Here is a 17,783-nt window from a genome sequence, read left to right on the forward strand (position 1 = left end):
ATAGGCCTGATAGAATAACTGAGGTACAGATAGGGGGGCACCTAGGTAATAGCGATCATAATATTATCAATTTCAAAATGCCCTTCAGTAGGGTTATCAATAAGGGAACAATAAAAACATTAAACTTTAGGAGGGCGAAGTTTGATCAGCTGATAGAAAACCTTCAACTTATTGACTGGGACAAAGTTCTTAATCAAAGGAATACGAATAGTAAATGGGAAACCTTCAAAAGAATTCTGAATACTCAGTGCGAGAGGTATATACCGTATGGGAATAAAAGGGCCAGAAATAAGAGGAAACCAATATGGTTGAACAAACACGTAAAAGGGGCGTTAAATAGCAAAAAAGAGGCATTCAAGAGATTAAAACAGGAAAATAGTAAGGAGGCACTAATGTGTTACAAGGAAAAAACGAGAACCTGTAAAAAACAAATAAAAATAGCGAAGAAGGAAACAGAGAGACGTATTGCTAGGGAAAGTAGATCAAATCCCAAACTGTTCCTTACGTATATAAATAGTAAAAGGATTAAATCGGATAATATTGGACCGATAAAAAGTGATGAAGGCAAAATCATAGAGAAAGATGAGGATAAAGCTAACCTATTAAATAATTTTTTTTCGACAACTTTCACAAAGGAAATAGAACTAACAGGAGAAATGAGAAGTGACAAGCTTAATCCTCCACTAAGTATGACTAATCTAACCCAAGTTGGGGTACAGAAACGCCTCAGTAACATTAAAATAAACAAATCACCAGGACCTGATGGCATACACCCACGGGTACTAAGGGAACTAAGTAATGTGATAGACAGACCGCTATATCTTATATTTAAGGACTCTGTTGAGACTGGGTCTGTACCACTTGATTGGCGACAGGCGAATGTAGTGCCAATATTCAAAAAGGGAGCAAAAAGTGACGCCGGAAACTATCGGCCGGTGAGTCTGACGTCTGTTGTGGGCAAAATTTTTGAAAGCTTCATTAAAGAGGCAATTACGGAGCATCTTGATGCTAATAACCTTTTAATCCCGAACCAACATGGATTCATGAGGAATCGCTCCTGCCAAACAAACCTGATTGACTTCTACGAGGAGGTTAGCTCACGAGTAGATCAGGGGGAACCAGTGGATGTCGTGTATCTAGACTTCGCAAAAGCGTTCGATAGCGTGCCACATAATAGGTTGGTATACAAAATGAGAATGATGGGGCTGGGGGAAAATGTTTGCAAGTGGGTAGGTAACTGGCTAAGGGATAGAAGGCAGAGGGTGGTTATAAATGGAATATACTCAGATTGGGTAAGCGTCACTAGTGGGGTACCACAGGGGTCTGTACTAGGCCCAATGCTATTTAATATCTTTATTAACGACAGTCAACGGGATAAATAGTAAAATGTCAATATTTGCAGATGACACAAAGTTATGTAAAACAATTAATATAAAAGAGGACAGTGCAGACCTACAGAGGGATTTGGATAAGCTGGGTAGGTGGAGCATTAAATGGCAAATGAGGTTTAACGAGGAGAAATGTAAGGTCATACATATGGGAAGGAAAAATGGAAGTCACCAGTACTCACTGAATGGGAAATCATTGGGGAATTCAGAGATGGAGAAGGACTTGGGCATCTTGATTGATAGCAAACTAAATTGGAGTGCCCAAAGTCAGGCCGCTGCTGTAAGGGCAAACAGGGTAATGGGATGTATCAGAAGAGGTATAGCTGCAAAGGATGAGAACATTGTTCTTCCACTGTACAAAGCACTGGTCAGACCACACTAGGAATACTGTGCTCAGTTATGGGCCCCAATATATAGAAAGGATATAAATGAGCTTGAAAAGGTACAAAGGAGGGCAACACAATTAATAAAGGGAATGGAGGGACTGCAATACCCAGAGAGGTTGGCAAAACTAGGACTATTCAGCCTGGAAAAGAGAAGGTTGAGGGGGGACATAATAAATGTGTACAAATATGTTAGGGGACAGTATAGAGACCTTGCCCGGGATTTATTCAAAAGGAGGAATATTACGGTAACAAGAGGGCATTCACTAAGACTGGAAGAGAAAAGGTTTCAGCACCAGCATAGCAAGGGGTTCTTTACGGTAAGAGCAGTGAGAATATGGAATTCACTGAGTGAGGAGACGGTAATGTCGGATTCACTACACCAGTTCAAGCGGGGACTGGATGCATTTTTAGATACCAGGCAGATTTCAGCATATACTTAAAAATAAAATAAAATAGTAGGTTGATACAGGGATTTATTCTGACTGCTGGTTTCAGAGTCGGGAGGGAATTTTTCCTCAGGTGAAGATTGGCTAAATCATTTGGGGTTTTTGCCCTCCTCTGGATCAACTGTAGCAATTACAGGACTAACAGGTCGAACTTGATGGAGGCAAGTCTTTATTCGGCTTTACAAACTATGTAATAAATGATCAAATCTTGTATAATAATATTACTAGTCAGGTTGCTACTCAGAAGCTTAGAAACGCCGGGTAAAGATCTGTGTGAAGCTGTAATGAACTCATCTGCCCAGATATGCGGTCACCAATCTCCATACTGTAGCTTAGCTATGGAGCCTCACCTTACAAGGTCCTGGGAGAGGGGTAATAAACCCTGTGGAGCTGTAATATAGACCTGGTAAACACTGACTCCCCTTTTCTTACTACCCAATGTACCATAATTGGGCAGAATTACCTTTTGGAAACTCTTGATATCTGGGTAATTTGCAAAAGATTTGTTCACAAGTACATTTTCTTAGCCCTTCCACAGTAGAATTTTGTGTTTTTAATAAAAATAGCAGAAATAGATATTTTTTAAACTTATAGATTTAACCCTTTCGCGCCAGAGCCAGTTTTTGCCTTTGTGATCAGGCCAATTTTTTTCAATTCTGACCAGCGTCACTTTTTGAGGTAATAACTCTGAAACGCTTCAACATATCCCAGTGGTTCTGAGATTGTTTTATTGTGACATATTGTACTTCATGATAGTAGTCAGGATAGTAGTAATTTTTTTTCTAGATATACTGTATTTCTCGGATTATAAGACGAACTTTTTTCTTCCAAAATTTTGGGGTGGAGAGGTGCCATGCATACCGGGATGGAGAGGTGCCATGCATACCGGGATGGAGCGGTGCCATGCATACCGGGATAGGGATGAGGGGTGCCATGCATACCAGGATGGGGATGAGGGGTTCCATGCATACCAGGATGGGGATGAGGGGTGCCATGCATACCAGGATGGGGATGAGGGGTGCCATGCATACCAGGATGGGGATGAGGGGTGCCATGCATACCAGGATGGGGATGAGGGGTGCCATGCATACCAGGATGGGGATGAGGGGTGCCATGCAAACCGGGATGGAGGGGTGCCATGCAAACCGGGATGGAGGGGTGCCATGCATACCGGGATGGGGATGAGGGGTGCCATGCATACCGGGATGGGGATGAGGGGTGCCATGCATACCAGGATGGGGAGCATCATGACCACATTTTTTGCTTAAATTTTCTTTTCTATTTTCCTTCTCTAAAACCCAGGTGTGTCTTATGGTCATGGTCTGGTGCATCTTATAGTCCGAAAAATACGGTAACTAGATTATTTTTTAAAATATCAGAAAATTGGGAAAATTTTGCAATTTTTAAACTTTTAATTTTTATGCCCTTAAACCAGAGAGTTAGGTCACACAAAATAGTTCTTTTACATCTGCACAATTTTTTAAACAATTTTTTTTGGTTAGGAAGTTAGAAGGATTAAAACTACAGGGTGGGCCATTTATATGGATACACCTAAATAAAATGGGAATGGTTGGTGATATCAACTTCCTGTTTGGGGCACATTAGTATAAGGGAAGGGGAAAACTTTTCCAGATGGGTGGTGACCATGGCGGCCATTTTGAAGTTGGCCATTTTGGATTCAACTTAATTTTTTTCAATGGGAAGAGGGTCATGTGACACATCAAACTTATTGAGAATTTCATAAGAAAAACAATGATGTGCTTGGTTTTAACGTAACTTTATTATTTCATGAGTTTTTTACAAGTTTATGACCACTTATCAAATGTGTTCAAAGTGCTGCCATTGTGTTGAATTGTCAATGCAACCCTCTTCTTCCACTCTTGACACACTGATAGCAACACTGCAGAAGAAATGCTAGCACAGGCTTCCAGTATCCGTTGTTTCAGATGCTGCACATCTCGTATCTTCACAGCATAGACAATTGCCTTCAGATGACCTCAAAGATAAAAGTCTAAGGGGGTCAGATCGGGAGACCTTGGTGGCCATTCAACAGGTCCACGACAACCAATCCACTTTCCAGGAAACTGTTCATGTAGGAATGCTCGGACCTGACACCCATAATGTGGTGGTGCACCATCTTGTTGGAAAAACTCAGGGAACGTGCCATCTTCAGTGCATAAAGAGGGCAACACATCATCGTGTAGCAATTTCAGATATCCAGTGGCATTGAGGTTTCCACTGATGAAGAATGGCCCCACTATCTTTGTACCCTATATACCACACCAGACCATCAAGATACGAGATGTGCAGCATCTGAAACAATGGATACTGGAAGCCTACTTTTCAGGCACAGTGCAAAGCTCAGAAGGGAAAAATTGTCATATTATAGTGCAGATTTTACTGTTGTGGTTTGCAGGTGCCATGACCCACTGGGAGAGACTGAGGTCCTAAAGCAGCAGGAAACCCCCATAAGTGACCCCATTTTACAAACTACATCTCTCAATGAATTCCTCTACGGATGCAGTGATCAAACTGACACCACATGTGACTCTCAGAAATTTATACCATTGGGCAGCGAAGAAAAAAATAATTCTATTTTTACCACAAAAAAAATTAGTTTTAGCCTCAGATTTTACATTTTCACACAAGGCAATGGGTAAAAATGGTGCCGAAATGTATCACACAATTTCTGCTGAACGTGGCAATATCCCATATGTGGCTGTACAGTACTGCTTAGGCACACGGCGACACCCGGGAGGGAAGGAGCACTATTTCGCTTTTGGAGAACAAATTATTGTAGAATAGTTTGCGGACTACGTATACAGAGCCCTTAAGCACTAGAAGAGCTGAATCCCCCTCAAGTGACCCAATTTTTAAACTTTCTGTTTTTAACTTTCTCACTTAGTCCCTCTATGGGAATATTTTTATCATCACAGGTCTCATGCAATGCAATACACATGTATTGCATTGCATGAGACCGGATGTCAGTTTTACACTGGTAGATCTCGTGTTAGACTCCGTTGATGGCTGAGCCTAACAGGCCACCGTACCTGGCAGCCTCGGAGGTCATCATGTGATCTCCGGCTGCCATGACCACGTCAGACCTTATCTCGGAGGCCGTCAAAGGTGAGTGCACAACTGCCTCTCCCTCTCTTCTATGTGCCGTGATCGCTATGGATCACAGCATCTATAACCCCTGGCAAAAATTATGGAATCACCGGGCTCTGAGGATGTTCATTCAGTTGTTTAATGCTGTTGAAAAAAATCAGATCACAGACATGGCACAAAACTAAAGTCATTCCAAATGGCAACTTCAGGGCTTTAAGAAACACTAAAAGAAATTAAGATAAAAAATGTGGCACTCAGTCAGGGTAATTTTTTTCAGACCAAGCAGAGGGAAAAAATTATGGAATCACTCAATTCTGAGGAAAAAAATATGGAATCATGAAAAACAAACACACAAAAGAACACTCCAATACATCACTAGTATTTTGTTGCACCACCTCTGGCTTTAAAGCAGTCTCTGAGGCATGGACTTAATGAGTGACAAACAGTACCCTTTATCAATCTGGCTCCAACTTTCTCTGATTGCTGTTGCCAGATCAGCTTTGCAGGTTGGAGCCCTGTCATGGACCATTTTCTTCAACTTCCAAAGATTTTCAATTGGATTGAGATCCGGACTATTTGCAGGCTATGACATTGACCTTATGTGTCTTCTTTTCAAGGAATGTTTTCACAGTTTTTGCTCTATGGCAGGATGCATAATCATCTTGAAAAATGATGTTATCATCCGCAAACATCCTTTCAATTGATGGGATTAGAAAACTGTCCAAAATATCAATGTAAACTTGGGCATTTATTGAAGATGTAATGACAGCCATTTCCCCAGTGCCTTTACCTGACATGCAGCCCCATATCATCAATGACTGTGAAAATTTGCATGTTCTCTTCATGCAGTCATCTTTATAAATCTCATTAGAACGGCACCAAACAAAAGTTCCAGCATCATCACCTTGCCCAATGCAGATTCGCGATTCATCACTGAATATGACTTTCATACAGTCATCCACAGTCCACGATTGCTTTTCCTTAGCCCATTGTAACCTTGTTTTTTTCTGTTTAGGTGTTAATGATGGCTTATGTTTAGCTTTTCTGTATGTAAATCTCATTTCCTTTAGGCGGTTTCTTACAGTTCGGTCACAGACATTGACTCCAGTTTCCTCCTATTCGTTCCTCATTTGTTTTGTTGTGCATTTCCTGTTTTGGAGACATATTGCTTAGTTTCCGGTCTTGACACATTGATGTCTTCCTTGGTCTACCAGTATGTTTTCTTTTAACAACCTTCCCATGTTGTTTGTATTTGGTCCAGATTTTAGACACAGCTGAATGTGAACAACCAACATATTTTGCAACATTGCGTGATGACTTACCTTCTTTTAAGAGTATGATAATCATCTCCTTTGTTTCAATTGACATCTCTCGTGTTGGAGCCATGATTCATGTCAGTCCACTTGGTGCAACAGCTTTTCAAGGTGTGATCACTCCTTTTTAGATGCAGACTAACGAGCAGATCTAATTTGATGCAGGTGTTAGAATTGTAAATTAAAATTTACAGGGTGATTCCATAATTTTTTCCTCAGAATTGAGTGATTCCATAATTTTTTCCTCTCTGCTTGGTCTGAAAAAAATTACCCTTACTGAGTACCACATTTTTAATCTTGATTTCTTTTAGTGTTTCTTAAAGCCCTAAAGTTGCCATTTGAAATGACTTTAGTTTTGTGCCATGTCTGTGATCTGCTTTTTTTCAACAACATTAAACAACTGCATGAGCATCCTCCGAGCCCGGTGATTCCATAATTTTTGCCAGGGGTAGTAGAAGATAGCAAAGGGTTAACTTTATTGGAACCTGATCCAATCCGGTCTCGAGGATGTCACCTGTTAGAGCTATCGCTCTGCACAGGAATCGCAGGGTGCAGGACCCTGGGGGCCCTGAGCGCTAAAAGAAAGCCGACCGTTCATAAACATCTGCGATGTACAGAGCCCAGCAAGCGCGGACGTTTATGTGCAGTGGGCAGTCAGGAAGTGGTTAACACACTTTGATTTAAATTTGACACAAAAGAACTGAAAAATGTATATCATCACAGCCCTACACAAAATAATGTAACATAAAATAAAAAAAAATAAAAAAAGAGCATGGACCGCACCTCCAAAAATCATACATTTGATCTAATGCCTCTCAGCAAAAATACATATTACTGAACATGAGGTTCTTAGCTTAACATTCTGATCAGACTGTGTGAAGCCCACTGCCACGTCAATGAACCAGCTTATTCTTTTCCCTTTCTTGGACCAGCACTCATCCCATTTGGCACAGGCAATTTTAATTAGCAGGAGTCTGCAAAGAGGGTCTAGCCTATTTGGTCTCACTTGAGAGCTTGAGGAAGGTGAGTCACAATGCTCCTTTCATGTGGTGTTGGTGCAATGTGTCGGCCATTGTTGCTGTGGTTTTGTGCTTGTGGGACGCCGCGGCCTGGAGTCATGAGGACTCGGTCTTGAAGCATGGATGCTGTGAGGCACCAGGCCGCCCGCCCTGCTGGTGCATTCTCACTGTAGCGGTGGTTGGCACATGGCGCCGCTCCTTTTAGGCAGGAAATGTTAGGACCCACTACGAGGTTTGCCGTGACGTGGCAGTGGGCTTCATACAGTCTGATCAGAATGTTAAACTAAGAACCTCATGTTCAGTTATGTATATTTTTGCTGAGAGGCATTAGATCAATGTATGATTTTTTTGGAGGTGCGGTCCATGCTCTTTTTTTGTATAAAATAAATTAAAACAAATATAAAACTACTGTAACTTATTCCTGAATCCTGATGTCATTTATCCCACTGATTTCCAGCTTCAGGTCACTAAATACTACCCACTCAACAGACTCCATTATAGTCAATGGTGACTAAGCCCCGCCCCTTCCGAGACTTTCACGTTCAGCAGAGATGGAACACTCACATGCATCTGCTGACATCACAGTGAGTGTGACATCACCGGCACAGTGACATCACATTCCACAAAGTTCCATAAACAACTGACTGCAGCCATTGAGCTTTAGTTGTAGTTGGCTTTGACTACAATATACGTGTGGATTGCATTTTCTGATAATTTTACATACGTTTTTGGATAATTGCCCTGTTGTTGCCTGATGCAACATGGACTTTACAGGGAATAGAAAGAGAAAAAGGAAAGAAACACCAGATGGAGAAGACACTGGAAATAACCAGGAACCTCCAGCAAAGATAAGGAAGATGGATTCCAAGAAATCTGGGCAGGTTGGTCAGGTATTACCTGTCAATGAGGGAACCCAGAATATTTCCTTCCTAGACACTGTACAAAACAGATGTGAAAAGCTTGTGGGATACATCACAAATCGAGCTGATAATCTAAAAAAACTGAGGACTTTGGGTCCAACCAGGATCATTAACCTGAAAGGTAATGAAAGTGCAGCAGAAGAGAAGAGAACTGGGAGAAAAAGGAAACATCAGGAAGATCCAGCCACCAGTCAAGATGACATCTCAGGTGAATGTAGTGGCCCCAGTAGCAAAAAAATAAAGACCACTGTCCCTCTCACCAGGGATAAGTTTATCTGCCATGGCATACTTGGACAAGGGAGTTATGGGAAGGTTATGCTGGCCACTGATAAAATAAGGAAAGAAAGTGTGGCCCTTAAAATCATTAAGAAAGAAAGCCTAATCTCCTTCCCTGAATGCCTTGTAGAACACCATGTCCTGAAGCTTAGCCACAACAGCAGATTCCTAACCCATTGCCATGCCGCGTTTCATACGGAAAACCATGCGTATTTTGTCACCGAGCTGGCCAGTGGAGGGGATCTGCTTCACTATATATATAGTACCATTCCCCTGAAGGAACCTGTAAGATTTATAGGAGCAGAAATCGTTTGTGGCCTACAATTCCTGCACAGCAATGACATCATTCACCGGGACTTAAAACCGGATAACATCCTGCTGACTGGTGACGGCCACATAAAAATTACTGATTTTGGACTATCTCTATACGAGTTTGATAAGAGATTTAATGCCAGAGATTTCAGTGGAACACCTGGGTATGGCGCCCCAGAAATGATCATGGGAGACGCTTATGGTGAAGGTGTGGACTGGTTCGCCTTTGGAGTCATATTGTACGACATGATTTTCCAAGACTCACCATTTCCAGGAGACACCACTGAAGAGATTGTGAATAATGTCTTGTACGAAGAACCATCATATGAAAACCTCACTGACCACGATGCTATGGACATTATGTCCAAACTACTCTGCAAAGACCATTATGTCCGGCTAGGGGTTAATGGAAAAATCAGAACGCACCCCTTCTTTTCAAATATAAACTGGAAAGACATAAGGACAGGAAAAGCGCCATCTCCAGTTATTATAGGAAGGAACCCGTATGTCACCATGAGACAGCAGATCCCAGCACCGCGCAGTGATGGCGTGAACGAGACAATTCCTGCTAGAGAACAGAGGATTTTCACGAGTTTCCCGTTTGTGGGTCCAGCATGGAGCACAACTTACCACTAAGCGGAGAAACAGCATAATACCGTCATACCATCTAATCCTCCTGTATCTTGACGCAAGACTATCTACTGGAGTTCATTTATTTCTGTACCATCAGCTCCTACTACCTGCACTCAAAATGCCAACATCATCATGTTTCATGTCATCAGTAACAAGCATGGCTGGCCTGCCAATCTGAAGAACATTCTTCCACATCTTCCTATTACCTCCATCTCTATATGTGCTGATCTGCGGCAAAGCAGTCACACAATGTATCTGACCTACTTACAGAGGGCTGAAAGCTGCTGCTCCACTGCCAACGTGACCACTGGCAGTCTGCTCTGTGCCAACTGGGATGGAGCATAAGCAGCAATGAGGCCCCTGTGCCACGTTCCCCAGGTGGATTCAGAAGTGAAGTCATAAAATCCAAACTCTGGAATCCTTGTTGGGAGATGTGACGCATGAATTACAGGACACAACTGCGGCATCTACAGCCGTCCTTGGTGCGATTGTCAACCTGGCTATACGGGGTCCACAGCTTTCCCCTATCCAGTGCTATGGTCAGTGTTGCTCGCTGACTGGCAGCTTTGTGCCCATTTAGGCAATAATTTGCAATGTCAGCCACTTTATTTTAGCAAATAATTATTAAAAGCTAAAATAGACTCACCCTTGCTGGCTACATTATACATGGAAAAATTAAAAAATTCTATATATTACATTGCTTTCAATAAATGATCGCCATTATTACTGTGCTATTGGTGTTGTATTTTAGCTTTATCTCTGAATATGTCTAGATGATATATTATCCCCTTAGCGCACAATGAGGTTTCATGAAATTGCAGCCAATGCTGGTGACTATGATTATGAATGCTGGTGAATATGGTTATGAATGCTGGTGACTATGGTTATGAATGCTGGTGAATATGGTTATGAATGCTGGTGAATATGGTTATGAATGCTGGTGAATATGGTTATGAATGCTGGTGAATATGGTTATGAATGCTGGTGACTATGGTTATGAATGCTGGTGAATATGGTTATGAAAGAACAACTGGGGAGATTCAGGTTATTGCTCTACAACTTGAAAAACTGCTTGTGACAGATCTGTCATTATAACATGACATTATTTAGTAGTTATTTTGCCCTAGAATCTGTCTGCTGAACCACCATGCATCACATATAAAACTGGTGAACGGTAATGGGCAGAGGGGAGCTGGGATTTCCGCATCAGTGCCTGGGTGCAGCCACTACCTCTGCACAACTCACACCTACACTCCTTTTCGTATACTGCTGTGGATGGTATAAGGGTATAATGAAACCGATCACATTAGAAAAGACTCAAGTGATCAGAAACTACATTTCCTGGTAGTCTTTCTGACGCGCCCCCTGGGCCATGTTGTTAGGGATACCCGGAGCCGGATCAGATGGGGGTTGTAGTCTCCGAGTGGCTGTGACCCGGTCCGTGCCCAGGGTGTCAAACTCAGTGTGCGGCAGTCCTTGCAGATGTTCTTAGTGTCGACTACGCCACCCGTTGATTTGCGGTCAAAAGGCCGCCGCTGCAGGATGGTCCGCTGAGGCTGGTGGTGTGTGTGCAGCTGTGGTAGTATAACCCCCAACGGGAGGGGTATAGCCTCAGGGGGTCAGACGTGGAGGATGGTGGTTGTGAAGGTGCAGCAAGGAGACTCAGAGGCATGAAATGCAGTTTCAGGGTTTTTACTCACTGGTGTTGCTCGGGTCACTCTGTACAGCAGTGACCACCCAAGCCATGCTGCGTCCACCAGGTGCGGGACTCGGTCAACTCCCGGGCAATTCCTGAGTATGGTCCTGAGCTCCCTTCTTCTCTCTCTGGCCGTTCTCACCAGGGATCCACCTATGTCCGGCTCCCTCGGGTCTCTTGGTGGTTGAACCTTCTCTGGCTTCCCTGACCCTATGCTCGGTGTGCCATTCTGGTGGATTTGGTGAGGGTCGTGGCAAATCTTGCCCACGACCTTCGGTTCCTGGCTAAGGTGTGCTTTGGCCTCCGCCAGCTTGGGATCCGGTACCCTTTTGCCGACCCTTCACCCTTATCAGTTCTCATACGGGCTCTTGGGGTCCCCTCTCGTCCTGCGCCTCTGAGTCCCTCTTCCTTCTCCTCTCCTGGAGTTACTGCTGACTCACTGACTTGACTGACTGACTGACCCTGTCCTAAGATGGTGCCCACCTTATATACTCCCTCTATGTGTGAGCTCAGGTGACCAGCACCCAATGAGCTCCTACATTTACCCAGACTACTCCCCCTATCTGCTCCTACACTACTGGGATGTTCCACCCCCCTCCCACTCCAGCCAGGGACAGACGCTGTCGTACCTGCACATATACTGGTGGGAGTACCGTAGTTCTGTCCCCCGGAAATGGGATGTATGTAGTGCATGCAGCCTACTAGCTCAGTTCCACACTCCATCCTTACCCGGGAGTGGAATACCACACCTCTGGTTTGAGGTGCAATACCCCTGTAGCAGCCGAGTCCTCAGGGTGCTACATTCCCCCCTGGTAAATCACAGCACGTCCTCGGGCTGTAAAAGAATAAAAACATACAAAAACATACAATTTTTTTCATAACATAAACATATAGAACATATAAACATTATCAGCAGCATAAAACTTTTCATTTTAAAACTTTTCATAATAAAACATTTTTGACCTCAGGCCACTTGTGCAAATTGTGACCAGGTATAGTGCAACAGTCTCTTGTAGAAAAAACACAGTTTCCTATAAAACCGGTAGGGGGCGCCTTAGAAAGCGCAACTATGTACAAAGGGGAATATGGCCGCTCTCAGTCCTCGGCCAGTGGGGAAAAGGAATGGCTGTTCACAGTCCTCAGCCTGTTAAGGGATAGGGGACACACGGGTACTCACTTGCTGGTCCCGACGGGGACTACACTTTGGTAGCAGCAGTTTTTGTACCCACACGGGTAACTATTTACATATTCTATTTACAGTTCATCAGTGGCGGTGTGCTCTTGGCTGAGGGTAATCTTTAGACCCGTCCGGGTCCTCTTGATCCTCCTCACCCCGTAGCTCCTCCTCAGTAAGTCTATGCACATGCAGGGCATACGGGCCCTTGGCGCACTGATGCCGGGTGAAGGTGACCTCATCACCCAGGTAAAGGTCACGACCTCTGTGTCCCTCCGGCAGATGACTTTCAACGTCTCTGCGGGTGACAAAGACGTCGCCGGGGGTCTTGTGGTCCCGGATGAAACCCCACCCGTGCTCCATTTGGAATTTTATTACAGTCCCGCTGGCACGGGGACCGTGGGCAGCACGGGGGTTTCTGCGGGCTCGGCTCTTCTGCTCGGCGCTCTTCACTTGGAGCCGCTCCTCGCGGACCCGCCTCTCTCGTCGCTCTCTAGCAAAAACCTCCAATTGTTGCTGGCAGCACTCCGCACGCTGGGCTGCGGCTGCCCGGGTCTCCTCGGTGAACCCGATGAGGTCTTCTCCGGTGGGGTCCCACGCAAACTGCGCTTCCTCCAACGAGAGTGGGGTGATCTTGGCGGGCGCCGGAGCCGGGATCAGGGGCTCATCCAGGGGTCTTTCCTTCCGGAGTCGGGGATGGTAATACTCCGGTGGCCACTCTAAGGGCTGCCCATCCGGGCAAGTGTGCTGGGCAAACAAGTCTTCACCCAGGTGCGGCACTGTAGAAGTTGAGGGCGCGGTGGTGGTAGCGGCGCCCAGGTTTACCAGGCCTTGCGACCAGGCTTGGGGCACCCTGAAGGTGAAGGGCACCGTGAAGACGGCGGCGCCCGGGGTTACTTGGCCCAGCGACCAGGCCGGTGGCTCGGCAGAGGTAGAGGGCGCTGTTGGTACTGCGGCGCCCCGGGGCACTCGGCCTTGCGACCAGGCCGGTGGCGCCTCCTGCTTGGCCGCGCTCAGCATTGAGGCCCGTAACGTCACAGGGGGCTTGGCCGCGGCTCCGGCCGCTTGAGGCCTAGCTTGGAGCGATGACGCAGCGGCTACGGGAACGGTGAGCGGGGCTTCGGGCTCTGCGACGGGGAGCTGGGGCAGGTTTACGGCTTCTGGGCACGGGATGTTGTCGCCCCCATTACCTGCCTTCATCTCTTCGGCTCCCTCCGCGGCGTCGTCTCCGGCCGTCGTCCCTCCTTCGCCGTCCTCAGAGGTGGAATTGCTCCTCGCTGCGGGTGGCATGCTTCGCTGGCGGGCTCCGGCCTGCCGGGCCATCTCCCGGGTCCACTCCGCCAGTGTTTCCTGCTGCACCCGGGCCATCCTTCGTGCGAGGCCCTCCAGCGCGGTCTGTGCACGCTCCCGATCTCCGGGGAGCTGCGCCAGGATCTCCAGCAGGCCTTCTGGAGTGGCGGCCTGCAACAGGCTCCTGACCACAGGGTCGGTGCTGCCTGACTCTCCCTCCATCTCCGGGTGTGTTCTCTCTAGACTCTTCCAGGCTGCACCCATCTTCTTTCTTTTGTTCTGTATCCGCCCACATTGGGGGTCGTCCTGGGGCAACTTTGTGATTGTCAGTTCCAGGGGCAGTTCCCTCACGCTGATGGACATATCAATCATCACAGTCTCTGCTGGTGGGGGCGGTTTCCACTTTTGGCGCCATTTCCGATCCTGGCCCACGATGGGAGGTGGCCTCTTGCCACCCTCTGGCACGCCCATAATGGCGTCCGCTCTGCCAAGGCGGGAAATCTTCTTAGATGGCGGGAATCGCTTCCCAGTGGCGGGAAACACTGCAGATGGCGGGAAAAGACTGCAGATGACGGGCAAATGGCGGGAACTGATCCGAGATGGCGTCCGATGGCGGGGACCCTCTGGAATTGGCGGGAGACTTCGTTTTGAGGTAAATGCGAACTTTTCTTCAGGCACGCAGTACCCGGTTGTTGCGGGCACGTAATCCTGCCGACTACGCCAAAGTTGACGCGCCCCCTGGGCCATGTTGTTAGGGATACCCGGAGCCGGATCAGATGGGGGTTGTAGTCTCCGAGTGGCTGTGACCCGGTCCGTGCCCAGGGTGTCAAACTCAGTGTGCGGCAGTCCTTGCAGATGTTCTTAGTGTCGACTACGCCACCCGTTGATTTGCGGTCAAAAGGCCGCCGCTGCAGGATGGTCCGCTGAGGCTGGTGGTGTGTGTGCAGCTGTGGTAGTATAACCCCCAACGGGAGGGGTATAGCCTCAGGGGGTCAGACGTGGAGGATGGTGGTTGTGAAGGTGCAGCAAGGAGACTCAGAGGCATGAAATGCAGTTTCAGGGTTTTTACTCACTGGTGTTGCTCGGGTCACTCTGTACAGCAGTGACCACCCAAGCCGTGCTGCGTCCACCAGGTGCGGGACTCGGTCAACTCCCGGGCAATTCCTGAGTATGGTCCTGAGCTCCCTTCTTCTCTCTCTCTGGCCGTTCTCACCAGGGATCCACCTATGTCCGGCTCCCTCGGGTCTCTTGGTGGTTGAACCTTCTCTGGCTTCCCTGACCCTATGCTCGGTGTGCCATTCTGGTGGATTTGGTGAGGGTCGTGGCAAATCTTGCCCACGACCTCCGGTTCCTGGCTAAGGTGTGCTTTGGCCTCCGCCAGCTTGGGATCCGGTACCCTTTTGCCGACCCTTCACCCTTATCAGTTCTCATACGGGCTCTTGGGGTCCCCTCTCGTCCTGCGCCTCTGAGTCCCTCTTCCTTCTCCTCTCCTGGAGTTACTGCTGACTCACTGACTTGACTGACTGACTGACCCTGTCCTAAGATGGTGCCCACCTTATATACTCCCTCTATGTGTGAGCTCAGGTGACCAGCACCCAATGAACTCCTACATTTACCCAGACTACTCCCCCTATCTGCTCCTACACTACTGGGATGTTCCACCCCCCTCCCACTCCAGCCAGGGACAGACACTGTCGTACCTGCACATATACTGGTGGGAGTACCGTAGTTCTGTCCCCCGGAAATGGGATGTATGTAGTGCATGCAGCCTACTAGCTCAGTTCCACACTCCATCCTTACCCGGGAGTGGAATACCACACCTCTGGTTTGAGGTGCAATACCCCTGTAGCAGCCGAGTCCTCAGGGTGCTACATTTCCGCATTAAATATAAAGATGTAGGGGCATGAAAAAAGTGAGGGTGTCAATACTGAGGGTCCGAGATAAGAGGGAGGAGAACCCATGTGAGGCCAGGCTGTTCCACAAGATATCAGGATAGACAAACAATTTGTGGCTTTGAATGAACGGCCACTGATGAGATCAGAGGAGAAATAACGGAATTTGGAGTAAAAGGCTTTATATACGGTATTTGCACATGTGGATATTTGGTACATTTTAATTTTGGCTAAATAATATACACAAGAGTTCTACTTGGACAACCCCATCCTAAATGCCTGAGTTCTCCATGTTAAATAAGAGAGGCTTATACTCATCTCCTGCACTGGCGCCTTTTCAGCAATATTAGGCATCGGGTCTCCTGGCACTCACATGACACTATGTCGCCGGCTGTTGCCTTTATTATTTCATCAGAGTGGACGATCACACCCCCCAATTGGCTGCAGATTTCATATTGTCACGTGAGCACCGAGAGACCTGGCGCCAACACTGCTGGAACGGCACTGGTGTGGGAGGTAAGTATAGGGTTTTCCAATTTCATTCAAGAGATTGGCACTGGCCAAGTACGGACAACCCCTTTAAGTAAGGTAGGTTTCCACTGTGCAGATGCTACAAGTAGCCATAAACAACGATTACTGCAAGTGCCAATAAGTGCACGTGTCCAACAACACTGAGGCATTACCAACAAACATGTTCACTTATTCTCCCCTCCCCAAGAGGGTTTTGCCTTTGGGCATTTATGATTGCTGCACGGCAGTAAAGGGTCCCTCCAAGTTCAAAAGGGGTTGTCATATTAAAGTACATTTTAATCAACATACATTGGATTAATAAGTTCCACAATTGGATGTGTAAAAATATAATGTGTGGAGATAATCGTATACTGTGTAATGGCTGTCTGACTGTGCAGGAACCACAGCTCCTGGGCAGAGAATGAAGCAAAAGCAAGTATACAGACAGGACAGCATGGGATCGAGGTGGATTCTTTCTGTGAGGTAAAACATTTTACTGCCAGCGTTAAATCTGGTTTTCCAATACGTTATATTGTCTTTTCGCTGGAAAGACAATGAGGACCCCTGACGTAGGTGCAGGCTTACATATTTTGGTCAAAATATTAACTAATACCTTACATAATTTTCCATCCTTGCAGGATGCAGCCAGGCTTTTGTAGTGTTGGTGGAAACCATGTGTCTGTTCTTGTAGGGTGCACATATATAGTGCTCGGCAGACCGCCTGATCTAGCATCTTTTACAGAAAATAAGACAAGGTCTTATATCATTTTTTGCTCAAAAAGATGGGTTAGGGCTTATTTTCAGGGAATGTCTTCATTTATCCATATATAATAATCATGTCATATCACACACATTGCACATACACAAGAATATACACAGACACACACACTGCACATACATACCAGCCTGTCTCAGCTCCTCTAGACTTCCTCTGTTAAAAGACCTTTGGTGACATCAGGGTCATAGGACAGTGATTTCTCCAAAGGTCCTTAAGTAGTCTGAACCTTGGAATAGAAACGCTGAGGGCCTCAGAGTGGGAACCTAGAGAAATTGTCCAGTCTCCCCCCCTACATACCAGTCTATCTACTCTTCAGTTACTCTAGGCTCCCACAGTTCAAGAACCTTTGCTGACATTATGGTCACATGACTATGATGTCACCAAAGGTCCTTAAGCAGCCTTGGAATAGAAATGCTTAGAGCCCCAAAGAGAGTAGGGGCCCTGATAAATTGCCCAGTTGCTCCCCTCTCCTAACGCCAGCCCTGACTAACTAAGGCTTATTTTTGGAGTAGGGCCTATATGTCAAGCATCCTCCAAAAATCCTGTAAAATCATGCTAGGGCTTATTTTTGGGGAAATTCTGTAATAGCTTTGGCATCACTAATAGGCTGCAAGTTGGCATGTTGCACTACATGTATCTGTG

This window comes from Phyllobates terribilis, unplaced genomic scaffold (assembly GCF_046119375.1).
Source record: "Phyllobates terribilis strain yellow unplaced genomic scaffold, ASM4611937v1 Scaffold_36__1_contigs__length_13169755, whole genome shotgun sequence".
Classification (NCBI taxonomy): Eukaryota; Metazoa; Chordata; class Amphibia; order Anura; family Dendrobatidae; genus Phyllobates; species Phyllobates terribilis.